The sequence below is a fragment of the Pongo pygmaeus genome, chromosome 17, assembly GCF_028885625.2.
Source record: "Pongo pygmaeus isolate AG05252 chromosome 17, NHGRI_mPonPyg2-v2.0_pri, whole genome shotgun sequence".
NCBI classification, from domain to species: Eukaryota; Metazoa; Chordata; class Mammalia; order Primates; family Hominidae; genus Pongo; species Pongo pygmaeus.
The window spans coordinates 70836200-70849794 of NC_072390.2; the positions used below are offsets into that span (position 1 = coordinate 70836200).

The 13595-nt window shown below is 38.9% G+C and overlaps 1 long non-coding RNA gene across 1 annotated transcript in view; it reads right to left on the minus strand.

Moving 5' to 3' along the window:
* The window catches only part of LOC129018686 (uncharacterized), a 32501-nt gene extending 24897 nt beyond the window's left edge, over nucleotides 1–7604 (minus strand). Inside the window, exon 1 of the long non-coding RNA XR_008495413.1 lies at nucleotides 7567–7604. This is a non-coding gene — a long non-coding RNA (uncharacterized LOC129018686). The remainder of the gene's footprint in view (nucleotides 1–7566) is intronic.
* Between the last annotated feature and the right edge of the window lie 5991 nt (nucleotides 7605–13595).

Genomic DNA, 13595 nt, shown 5'->3' on the forward strand with positions numbered 1-13595 from the left:
CATCACACCTCTCATGGGCAGCAGTGCTCTTGTAGTTTGGCTGTGGTAATCTTATGGTTTTTGCTTGTTTTGATCATGTTTTGCTTTCACAGGTCTCCCTAGAGTGGACTTGATTCTCCACTTCCCTTTCCTTTCTCCTTTCTCTGATCCGTACAAAGCTACCTTTGTTTATGTTCTAAGTGGCCCTTTATTTTGTCATTTACCAGCTCTGTTGATGCCCTGTCAACTCTGCTAGACTTGCTGTGGTAATCTCACAAGATGGCTGCCACAATTCTTCCTCTCCTTCTATGCATGTGACACTTCTCTCCTTACAAATAAGGCCTAGATCCCTTCCCCTGAAATCTGGCCTGGCCTTGTGACTTGCTTTAGTCAACAGAATGTGAAAGAAGTGATACTGGACTAGTTCTGATCCCAGCTGTCAAGAGGTCTGGAGGCTTCCACTTTCTTTCTTGGAAGCCAGCTATATGTAAAAACTCGAACTACCTTGAGACCACTGTGTTGTAAAAAAGGCCTGGCTAGCCACTTGGAGAGACCTTGTGGGAAGAGAAAGAGAAATAGAAACTCAGCCAGCCCCCTTTGTTTCAGCCATCACAGCTAAGGCACCAGACAGCTGAGTGAAGGAGCCATCTTGGATCTCCCAGCAACGATCATGGGGAGCAAAGCAACCACTCAGCTAGGCCTAGAATAGATTACAAAATTGGAGAAATAATTTTTTCGTTGTTTTAAGCCACTGAGTTTTGGAGTGTTTTGTTATGCAGCAGTAAATAATTGAAACAGTTGTTTAAAGCATGCATCCATAATCCACTGTGATATTCTAGAGCTGTGTGCTACAATATGGTATTAGCCAAATGTGGTTGCTTAAATTTAAATTAATTAAAATTTTAAAAATGTTAAAATGCAGTGTCTCAGTATCTCTAGCCACATATGAGGTGCTCAGTAGCCCTTGTTTTGGAAAGCACATATGAAATCTTTCCATCATGAAAGAAAGTTCTGTTGAATCATAGTCATTTTACATTTTCTGGAACTATACGTTACTTATTTATCAAGAAATCTTAATCCTAGGAAATTAGTTCGGTGGAGCGCAAGGCTTTTGTAAGGAGTAGAGACAGCTCCTCTGGCACAGGTGCACAGGTGCCAGGCTAGGTGTCAAATATCAGGCCAAGATAGTCTACCCTTAGCCTGTAGGCAGTGGGAGCCACTGAAGGTTTTTAAAAGAGGGAGATGGCCTCAGCTGCTAAATATGTTCTTTGGGAAGGTGAATCTCATGCAACATAAATTTACCTGGGTTCTACACCAAAAGGACCTCTGTTAATCCTGTTAGTCATTTGTTTATCCAAACATCACTTATTGTCAACTGTTGTCTATTTCTTTGATTATAATTTTAACTCACCCTCCTGGGGGTAGGGTAGGAATGGAATCAAGCCCATTTTCTGTCAATGGAGTAATCTGGCAACTCATTATATTTTGACTTAATAGAATTGGCATAAAACACAACAAAAACCATAGTGCTGTTTAAAATATTATAGTTTTCCGCAACATCACTGATAAAGGTACATTATTTACATCTTCTCTAACTATGCCAACAAAAAGATTTTTGCTATGGGTTCTCTCATTATTGTTTTTAACATGAAGTAAAATAAATGTTCCTTATCTGTGTTGAAACTAAACCACAAACAACCTGGTCTAATATCAACCAAAGAACATAAAATAATTATATTGAATATATATATTATTATAACTAAAAGAAAAATTATATTTGATTAGTTCAGTTTTGTAGTAATTCTCTTTTTGCATAATGTTACATAAATCAGCTTATCTCAATTAAAACCAAATAGATCTCTAATAGCATAAACAGTAGGCCTCCTTCAATATATCTGTTTATTATTTTAAAAATAATAGTGCAACAGGGAGCTGGAAAGCTTTTGGCTTCTTCACTTTGAAGCTGCAGATGTAGATCTTGGTATTGGTTCATTCACTGGTGAGTGAGGTGACCATGGACAGGTTCCATCACCTATTAGATATGTCTATAGGAGGACCCCAAGGTCCCTTCAGCACTGCGTTCGTCGATTCCACACTTTCTTATAAGCTCTCTTAGCTTGAGCTACTGAAAAAAAAAAGATTCTTTTGACTCAAGATGTTACCAAAGTACAAAAAGCACGACAACTCTGCTCTTCCTCCCACTGGGACCTGATTCTTTGCTCAAGTTAAAAAAAAAAAAATTCAGGACTGAGTATGAAGACCTACTTGTTGCTAAAGTTTACCCCACCATGGTTAGTTTGGGAATGGTTAAAAGGAAAGAAAAAATAAAACATTTCTGTCTCAAAAAATATTTTTCTGTCTCTGACTCCCTGCCGTGCTCTCATTTTAATGTGTTGGAGGCTAGGTCATTTTTGTTTTTTCCCCCAGATCTTCATGATTGCAGCTACCATATTTATGTAGAGTATCTGCAGAGAATTCTCTCCCACACAACTAAGAAGAATTTTTTTTCTCAAAGCCATTTGTTGAAGTAACCATATGGATACTTCTCCCTTCTGTTATTCTGGTCTTGGGACTTTTTCTTATTTGCATTCATCCTTGCTGCCTTCATTCCGTCCATCCACCCATTCATTAGTCCGTAAGACACACATGAATTATAGACCTATTCTCATGACATTTCTGTAGGGCTATAAGAAATAAAAGATCACCCAGAAGTATCCTCTCCTGAATAGGGCAGTAAGGTAGCTGGGGAGCTTTCCAAGTCTTAACTTTGGAGGTGTAGATGGAGATCCCGGTGTTGGCTTGTCCAGCATAAGTTTTGTGTCTTTGGACAGGTTACATCTCCTGTAAGATATGTGAAGGCTGTTGGCAGAAGAGTGGAGATTATCTTGCCCTAGAAGGAGAGGAGCCCAAGAACAGCCCACAAAAGGCTCTCCCTCAGCTCAATGCACTGATTTTGGGTGAGTGTGGGAGTGACAAGGGGCAAATTAGTTCCCTGCCTGAACCTTCTTTACTCATTGTACCTTGTCCTTATTTCCATAGGCACCAGAATTCTTTTTGTATTTCTGCCACCTTCCCTTTATCTTGCTTCATCTGTGGCTACTAGAAAAACAGGCATCCTTCATTGCTGTCAGACATATATCATCTATATGTATATCTATCAGCTATATGCATAATGCATCATGTAAAAAATAACTATGTTGAAAGTAGGACGCAATAGATCTACAGAACTGAGTAAATCTCGTACATTAGAATATTTTCTTTGCAGTGACTTATAAATCACAATGATCTCAAATATTCAGTGGAAATATCAACAAGTCTGATAGAGCTATTTGAACATGGAAGTCAAATTAAATATTCTAATTGTTAATTGGTAATATTTTCTGGTCACTTGCTACATGCCAGGTATAATGCTAACAGCATGATAGGCATTATCTTATTTAATCCTCTTGACAAGCCTAGGAGGTAGATGTCATTATCATCCACATGTTTCAAACAGAGAAATTGCTATTCAGTAACATAACCAAGTTCTTACAGCTAAAAGGAGGCTGAGCCAAGAGTGAAACCCAGTCAGGGTGGGTCCAGAGTTTCTCTCTTAGCCTTCTTGTTTCTTTGATCCATTAAAAGCAAGCATGCAAGCAAACATACAAAAAGCTTCTCTGTCATCTCCTGCTCTCCACCCCTAAGAGGCAACATTAAGATTCGGGTTTATTGAGAACCATGCATATGCCCAAAAGATCCATCATGATTGTCAGCACAGAATGCTTTCATTCTGACTAGATGCTCATAGAACAAGTCCTTGGAGGGCCATATGAGACCTTGATTCTGGTGTAAGCTCAACCACTGACCGGCTTCGTGACCATCTCTGACCAAATGAGCCAAACGACTGCTTTTGTTTCCTCTCTTTATCTGTTCATAGGACTTTTTTCCTTCACATTTTTCAGCTCACTGTTTTGAAAAGCTGTGACTTGATATATGCAGCCTCCTCTTTCTCATAGATTCTCTCTGTCTAGCCAGACTCTAAGCTCCTGCAGGCAGGAATTGTCTCTTGTGAGATCTGCACCAGCACCTAGTGTTGGAGAGCTGGAGTGAACTAAACTGTTTCGAGATAGTTAATATCTTTTATTTTCTCCACCAATACCTGTCATGAGCATACCTCCCTCTCAGATGAAGAAAGAATTTTGGTGATAAACAATAATTAGTAGATCCCCATCAAGAGTTAGCAGAGGAAATCCAAAAAGTAAACAAACAAAACAGCAAAAGTAATTAAGAGTTGTCAGGCAAGTATCAGGAAGAGGTTGCAGGCCCAGCTGGATTGACACAGCTGGTCAGAGGCTGGAAGGAGCTCACAGCTTGGGGAGATGGAGTGTATGAGTGGGGAAGGAGAAGTGTGACCCTAGAAATGGACATATGAGGACAGACCTTTGTGCTTTCATTTGAAAATATTTCTTTATCACACCTTATATGTCACTAATATGGTTTGGCTACATCCCCCCACCCCCCACCAAAATCTCATCTTGAATTCCCATGTGTGTGGGAGGCACCTGGTGGGAGGTAATTGAATCATGGGGGCAGGTCTTTCCCATGCTGTTATCATGATAGTGAATAAGTCTCGCAACATCTGACAGTTTTAAAAACAGGAATTCCGCTGCACAAGCTCTCTCTCTCTGCCTGCTGCCATCCATGTAAGATGTGACTTGCTCCTCCTTGCCTTCCGCCATGATTGTGAGGCCTCCTCAGCCATGTGGAACTGTAAGTCTATTAAACCTGTTTCTTTTGTAAATTGCTCAGTCTCATGGTAATTCTTTTGTAAATTGCCCAGTCTTTATCAGCAGCATGAAAACGGATTAATACAGTCATGTACTGAGCTACAAGGATAAATAAGACACAGCCTGGTTTTCTGAGGGCTTACATCTGGTAGGGAAGAGAGAGATCTAAGTAAATAAAATCTATCAATCAGTAAGATCAATAAAATAAAGAGGGTACAGATTAACCTGGAGACACAAATGAGTGATTTGCTTCACGGTAGAGGCCAGGCCTGAAAAGCCTTATGCAAGGAGAGGCCTGAGGTTTTCACCTGGATAAGAACAGGAGGGCATTCCAGTACCACATGAACCTAGGAAGCTGTCTGGCACAGATACTTGGCTGCAGGGACTTGCAGAGTCGGTTTCAGCTAGAGTACCATATGCCATTGGTAGAGATCATAAAGATTGGGATGGGGCTATTTGTGGGTTCCATATGTCAGTCCATAGGTCAAGAAGAGCAGACAGAAAAGAAGGAATTTGGCAAAATTATACAGATACTCTTTCATTGCGTCAAAACTTGTTGCTTCTTTTTTCCCTTAATTTCAGTAACAACAAACATTTATGGGGCATTTCCTGTATGTTGCACACTGTGCTTAGCTCTGCACGTGCAGTAAGGGTTGTTTTGCAACCTACTCTATAGTTGGAAGCTGGGGAGGATTCAAGGAAGGTGACACTACCTTGTAAACCAAAGGACCTGAAAATCTGTTTGCAAAGACAAGAGCACATGCAAGAAATAACTAGACAATGCTATAAGAAACTATAGGGTTAACTGCTGCTGTATCCTGAAAGTAGCAAGGTGAGTAGGGGTACTTTGCCTCTGCAAGGGGACATCTTTGCAACTTAACATAGTTTTCATCTCTAAACACTGGGCTGCTCTAGGGGGCCTGAAGAAACATGGAGATTTGCTCGATGAACATACTGCAGACACAGGAGCTAAATAGTATTTATTAGGTTTACTCGTCCCTCCTATATAAGCAAGTAATCACATGCCGATGCCAGAGGGTTCAAGGATGAATGAAGTCTAGAAACTGACAGGACATAAATAGTTAACAGTAAAACCTTGGGCCCTCTCTGAACCTTTCAAGGCAGCCAGTAAGTTGAAAGCAGCAGTGAGAAAACAGAGCCACTTCTGCACACCCATGGAAACAGTCAAGCTGCCACAATTTGCACAAGGTGCAAGTAACAGATCAGCCTTCCGGAGGACCCGGTACACACTGCACATTGCGGTGGTCTCACCTCGGTCACAGAGCCTCTGCCTCACAGCTGGGCTGAAGGAATTAGCTTGCACACCAGAATATTAATGTCAGCATCTTTTATCACATGGGTTGGAGATTTGCAACCATTTGAAAAAACCACCAACTCTGCTTGTGATTATCTGTGATTTAGAGAAAGGGGCAAAGTTATCATTTAAAAAAAGTCTGTCATCAAATCTGTTGATGGCAGCCTCTATATAAGAAAATGTCACTAAAAGCACTTGGAATGCTTTCTTACTTATAAGCTATCATAACAATGTAAAATTAAACAAACCAAAAAATAAAAACCACCCAAAATTCTAGAAGGTGCTTTAAAAAGAGAATGAAAGGGATGCTTCACCACTTCTACACACCCCCTACAAATCCAACTGGTTATGAATTGGATATCAATGTAGGCAGAGACACATCATAAAGTATTTTTGGATTGTGTGCTGCTATTTGGTATATGTTGCCTATCTTGTTAGGATTGGGTAACAGTCCAAACAGGAAGACTCAGGGAAAGGTGGGGAGTAATGGTATAGGGTTAAACTGGGGGTAAGTTAGGACTCAGGACTCACTTCCTGCCTTACTTCCTGCCATGGTCAGGACTCAGGGCAGCAGAAACCAACAAAGTCCAACAGAGAGAAGCCAACTTTGAAACTGGACAAGGTCTTCTTCAGGCATGAAATATCTACTTTTAGGACACAGATAATTAAGAACCCAGCCTCAGGTCTCTCAAGTTCTTACTTTTCTGTCACCAAATCCCAAAGTCAAAGCAATTTCTCCCTATACTTCACAGATGCTGTCTGAGGTTGCATCAAAGTCAACAAGAAACGTGTTCTCTGTCTTCTGGCAGTGACCATTGTGAGACAGCAGGATGTTCTCATCGTATACTCAGTGATGGTAAAAGTCTGTGCCAATAAAACCTATTACAACACAACTATCATGGAATTTTTTTTTTTTTTTTGAAACAGAGTCTTGCTCTGTTGCCAGGCTGGAGTGTAGTGGCGCATTCTCGGCTCACTGCAGCCTCTGCCTCCTGGGTTGAAACGATTCTCCCGTCTCAGCCTCCTGAGTAGCTGAGACTACAGGCGCGTGCCACCACACCCCGCTAATTTTTGTATTTTTCATAGAGACCGGGTTTCACTATGTTGGCCAGGATGGTCTCAATCTCTTGACCTTGTGATCCGCCTGCCTTGGCCTCCCAAAGTGCTGGGATTACAGGCATGAGCCGCCACGCCCAGCCTGCAATTTTCTTTAAAAAAAAGACTTGAAAATAAAATTCCACTACAACTTGTCTCACATGAATAATTTTTGTCTTAAGATCTTAACCTAGATAAATCATTTCCTTAAATACTTCATAAAGTGAGATGTTTAGTGCCTATCATGGTACATGTCTTAATTGAATCCCTCTCCAACTGCCTTTGGCCTCTTTAGGGATCTCTGCTGTCTCTTATTTGTTACTCATGTTTTTTTAATGTACTAATAACTGAAGCTATATTCTGCCTTACCTCACCTGACACTGGAGAATGCCTGCATCAGCACATGCTCACCTTTTTCCCATCCACAAAAGACAGCAGCTCTGTACACTGCAATTCCCTGTGATGTGCTCAAATTATAGGCTGTGACACTTTAAGAGGCAAGTCAACCCTAGTCTCATAATGACACACCATTGTGTGTTGGCATTGTGGTTGAGAACTCTTCCCTGCCTGATCTTCCACCATATCAGTCAATATTCATCAGCCAAATGTAAACTGAGTGTCTATTGTACACTCGATGGCAGGCACCAGATGATATTCATCTCCATGCTGGTAACACGGTAACATGGAGTCAAATAATATCTAGTGCCCACCATCAGAGAGTGTTAGGTAAAGACAGGCACAGAAACAGTTGATCTTAGTGTCATGGTAGTGACATGCACAAATGTTATACAGCATATGCTGTAATGCCTGGTTGAAAAGCTTCACTGTAGAGATTAATGGGACTCTGCTGATCTGGCTGTCGAAATGTTCCTGGATCCTTTTGCTCTTCCTCATCCTTCCCTTTCACCTTGTATAGCTCAGTCCCAAAATTTACTGAGTCAGATTGTTTTCTGTCTTTAAACTCCAAATTCCACCCATCACTCTGGACAGTTGACCCATCTTATACTTTGCTAAACAATTCCAAGACTCTCTACCAAGATCCCACGCCTTTCCTTCTCTCTACACCCAATAATCTCTTGGACTTCAGCTATCTTCATATCCTTCATGCCTCCACAGTAGGACATCTGCTCTTTCCAAGGCTAATTCCTACTGATTTCATTGAGTTCTGCCTCCTTCTCTAAAAGCTCACTGTTCAACTAACTCCCATCTCTCCTGTGTTGTCAATCAGTCTGTCTCTGTCACTTTTTTTTTAAACATGTATGTCTCCCTTAACCTAAAAATATCCTCTCATGTGCAGAGGGTTTTTTAAAACAATGATTTAGATTTTTTCTCCCCATCTTACTATGGCAGGTGCATATTATGCCTCTTAAAGGCTCCCAATGTTGTGCCCATACATGCATATTTTTTAAAGAAAAGATGAATAAATGAATTCCATAAGCTACCTGTAGTTACATAATAATGGTCTAGTGGTGATACAGTAAATAGTGTATAAATTTGGGGCTCAGTATTGTATTCTACATATCATCTAAATGACCTTAGAAAAGTTACTTGAATTTTCTCTGCCTCAATTTCCTCATCTGCGCAACAGGGATAATGACATTTATCTCACAGATACGTCCATGAAGATCAACTGAGATGATAGACCTAAATTACTTGGCATAGTCTTTTTGTCACAGAGCGAATTCCCATAAATGCTAGTTCCTGCTACTTGGATTTCAGGAAATAATAGTTCACATAGACTAAATAAAGGCCAAAGTTATAGTAGTTATAAAGCAGTTACAGAGACTACTCTGGCTAAAGTATCATATTTGTTTAAGATATTAGAGCAATACTGGTGAACACATAAGTGACCAATTTACACACAGATATATCATTTTAGTATATATTCAATGAAGTAACATATTTTATAATACATTCTTTTGTCTGGGGATTCTTTTGTAGAAAGAGGCAGAGTGAACGATTGAAGCACATTGTTGTTTAATTGAAAATACTACTTTCACCTTATGCAAAACAGAGGCATATTAAATCACTACCTTCAAAAAATGTAAATTCCAGGTCAGTAGAGTAATTTGGGGACAATTGATGCTTTATAGGTCTAGATAAAGGGGAGATGTCTACTCCTATTTCCAGGAAAAATAACATTTCTAAAAGACTGCCATAAGCTCTCATCTGCAAAATTTCATCAATTTGGGACTTTGTCCTTAGGGTAAAAGTAGACTTTTGTTCTCTCTGTTAAGGTGATAACCAAAAAACAGTAGGCCCATATGAAAAGGAGGCATATTTAACATCTTAACAAAGTACATGGTTTTTAAGCAAGGGGCATTGTATATATTTTCATAAAACAACATGTTTGCAATGGTAGCATAGGCAGGCATTCTTCAGGCTGAATCTCTGTTTCCTTCTCTTACAGCCTTGATTCCCTCCGGGCAGCACATGGTTAAATACATTCCAGTTACTGCAGGATTTTTGAAACTTAAGAACAAGAAAGCAAAACAAGTAAGAAAGCACATAAAGAAATACTCTGTAAGTCAACCTTTCTTCTTCTATCTGTGTACATCATTTCTCCCATACAACCATCTAAATTATTTGAGATTCAGTCAAGGTTAGACAACAAAGTTTAATGAGTCCTCTTGTGAATCGAAAAGTGCCTACCACTTAAATGTATTGAATCTCAGGGCTTCTGTCATTCCCTGATCTGGTCCATAATTGGCCAAAAAGAAATTATTGACACTAGTACTGAGGTTGTCTCTATAAAAATATGAAATCTTATCCATGTAATTTATGTTTGCATAAATATACTTTTTTTAAAAAAGTATCTTGTTTATTTTATGAAGAAATACCCACCACCAGAGAGGCAAATGACCTCTTTATCGTCAAGTCTCACTATTCTCTGTAAAGTCTGTAATGCTTTCCTTGTATAGAATAAAGATCATAGACTTCAGGGAAACATCCTACATCAATGAAGGCCTTTATTGTATTGTTTCTTTCCTTCTCTTTTGTTCCTTTTCATTTTTTAATATAAATTAACCCTCTCTTCCTTTATCTTGCATGTTTGGATTCTTAACTAGATCATTAACTCTTCAGAAGAGAGAAGACAGCAACCAATATCTACCTCTACCTGACATTCATTTATAGCAAAGACATACTCTGCAAAGAGCAAGACTCCAACACATTGATTCTGTCCCTTGTCTTCTCCACTTATATTGGAAACACCTACGTTTCACTTCTTATTTCTGGAGCCACATTGACTGTGGTCCTGTTGTGGATCTCTATGGATATAGGGGGAAGATATTTCTGAAAGTGGTGGAGGGAGATGTCTCTGCCTGTTCTTCCCATTAGCCTCCAGCATCACCTCCCCCATATGATACAATGTGACATCCAAATGTCCTTGAGGGAACATCAAAATCTATAAAGGCTAGATGTGTGATAGAACATGAAACACAATGGTGTACAAAATGAGCTATACAAATTGTGAATTCAACATCACAGTCTTTTGTTCCATTAAAAAATGCTAATTTTTATTCAAGATAGGGATTACAAATAAAGGTTTATACCATCTTGTGGCAAGTCTACCACTAGTACATAGACCAGTGGTCTCCAACCTTTTTGGCACCAGGGAGTGGTTTTGTGGAAGACAATTTTTCCACAGACCAGGGTGGGGGATGATTTTGAGATGATTCAAGCACATTACATGTATTGTGCACTTTATTTCAATTATTATTACATTGTAATAAATAATGAAATAATTACACAACTCACCATAATGTAGAATCAGTGGGAGCCCTGAGCTTGTTCTCCTGCAACTAGACGGTTCCATCTGGGGGTGATGGGAGACAGTGACAGATCATCAGGCATTAGATTCTCATAAGGAGCATGCAGCCTAGATCCTTCCCATGTGCAGTTCAAAACAGGGTTTGTGCTCCTATCAGAATCTAATGCTGCCACTGATCTGATGGAGGCGGAGCTCAGGCAGTAATGCCAGTGATGGGGAGCAGCTGTAAATACAGATGAAGCTTTGCCTGCCACTCACCTCCTGCTGTGTAGCCCAGTTCCTAACAGGCCGCAGACCAGCACTGGTCCATGGTCCCAGGGTTGGGGACCCCTGACATAGACTGTTTCTTTGCCTCCTCCCAGCCATTTCAGCCATGCTATGTCCCTGTGTAAGACAAATTATTTTAGATAGTAACAGGATTATTTTTTAATTTTCCAGAAAAAAGCATCATCCTCATTTCCCATTTCTTTTTTAATCAGGCAGTGAATAACCTGTGGAAAGATTATGCCAATAAGTGACTCTACTAGATCAAGAATTAAATTTTTTTTCCCTTAATAAGCAATTGGGTCTCAGTAAATTCACAAACTGGAATCAAATATCAGGGCAACTTGCTAGCATACTTTATGGTTTATTCATTATTTAATACATCTCATCAAATTTTGGAGCTGGGAGAGAGTTTGAGAAGTCTAGTGAAGTCTTCTGGCCTCAGGGAAGACACTCAGAAATAATTTCAAACATAGGAAGACAAATAATTGTTGATGTGACTCTGCATGGGCTAAAATGGCAAGCACATGGCACTCCAGCCCAGTCAACCTCATAGATACCTGTTCTTTCCTCCCCATCACTATGTACATTTCAACCTATTTTAGAAGGAAATTTATTTCATTTCCTTCTAAAGGAATGTATTTCTTTTTACAAAGCTTTTCTTTGATGTTTCAACATATTGTTTTCTTCCAGATTAAAAAAAAGTTTCATCTTCGTAAATTGTACGGCCTTTTTACTTGCCTTTCTGTTGTTACCCTTCTCTTAAATATAAATGCTTTTTTTATTTGCATTTGTCTTCATAGTTTTTCTGCTTGGCCTGGTCCTTCTATGAGTTATTTAAAAATATATTGATCTTGAAATATTACTTCTACTCCTTAAAAAAATAGTAATGCAATCACATTTAAGAAGGCATAAAAAATGGAGAAGAAAAATAAAATTAGCAAGGGTCTCACCATGGTAGGAAAATCCCTGCTATTGTTCTGATATACTTCTTTCCTGTCTTTTTACCAATACAAAATTTTGTATTGCTTATAGTCAGAATTTTTCTGCTCTTTACAGTCTATATTATAGCAAAAGCATTTTTCAGTTTTTGTTAGTCTTCATAATCCTCAAATTTTAAATCATCTCATTGAACAGCTTTAACATTCTTCTATTTTATGACATTTAAGCGCTGTTTCTATATTTTGTGATTCTACATAATGCTGTAATGAACAATGCTGTACATTTACTTAAGATTATTTCCTTAGAATCAGTTTCTCAAGAGACCAAAATGCATAAATATCCGAGGATTTTAATATGCATTGCCCAATTTCTTTGTAAAAGATTTGTATCCATTCAGATACAATTCAGAGTGAAACAAATAACAATATTTGGAACCATCCATTTCTTCTGACCCTCACCATCAAAGTCTATTATACGCTTTTAAAAATTGAAATTTAACAGACCAAAATAATGCATCATTTTTAAAAGTTTAGATTTCTTTTGTTTGTAGTAAGAATAAATATTTTTCTTTATAATTCTTTTCCTTTGTGAATTATCTTTTCTCTGTATTTGTCTGTCTATTGACTAGTCATTTTAGGCATTTAAAAATATCTGCTTTCAGTTTTTTAAGAAACCTGAAATGCAGGTACCAGGTCTTATAACTTGAATGCCTCTGTTTTTTTCCCCCTATTTTTCAACTTCCACCATGTCCCCTAATTTTAGTTTAGTGTAATTCGAAACATTCACTCTGATTTTCAAGACAGCACAGTTTCTCTCTTTTTAAGGAGCTTTACTTCTTTCATGATTTCACTTTGCTGATTTAGTCTCATGTAGTAATTTTGGGTTTTGGCGTTATTCTTCAGAAACTTGGCCTGTTGTAGTTCTCATCCACAGTATAGTGCCTGCTCAAGTCTAGAATCACCTCCTAATTAGTTTAACCATGGATTGCCAATCTAGAGTGGCCTGCCAGTCTGATTTCTGTCCCCAGTCATTAATGGAAAGCCCTTTAAGACTGTATAGAATTAAGAAGCCTTGTCATTTAGCAGATTTCCTCTTCGTCCCATGACACATCATCCAGAGTGTTGGGATGATAAAATAATAGGAAGAGCACAAGGCTGATGGATGTGATTTTGTTTTCTTGGCCACAGACTTTTCATTCCCAAGGTATAACACTCATGTCTGTTAGCTAAGCTCTGGAAAGAAATAATCAGAAACAGGTGATGGCCTCGAAAACATCATGGAATCAGTTCCTGAGCAATTGACCGCTCTCCAAAATGATGCCCCGGGCATGTTTAAAGGATATTCAAAAGACTATAAATGTGGCAAGCAGTTCCAAGTCATGTCTGGGGCAAAAGAGGTATCACAATGCGACATAGAATATTTATTAGGGTGAGCAACAGAACAGGATCTGTGATTTCAAGAC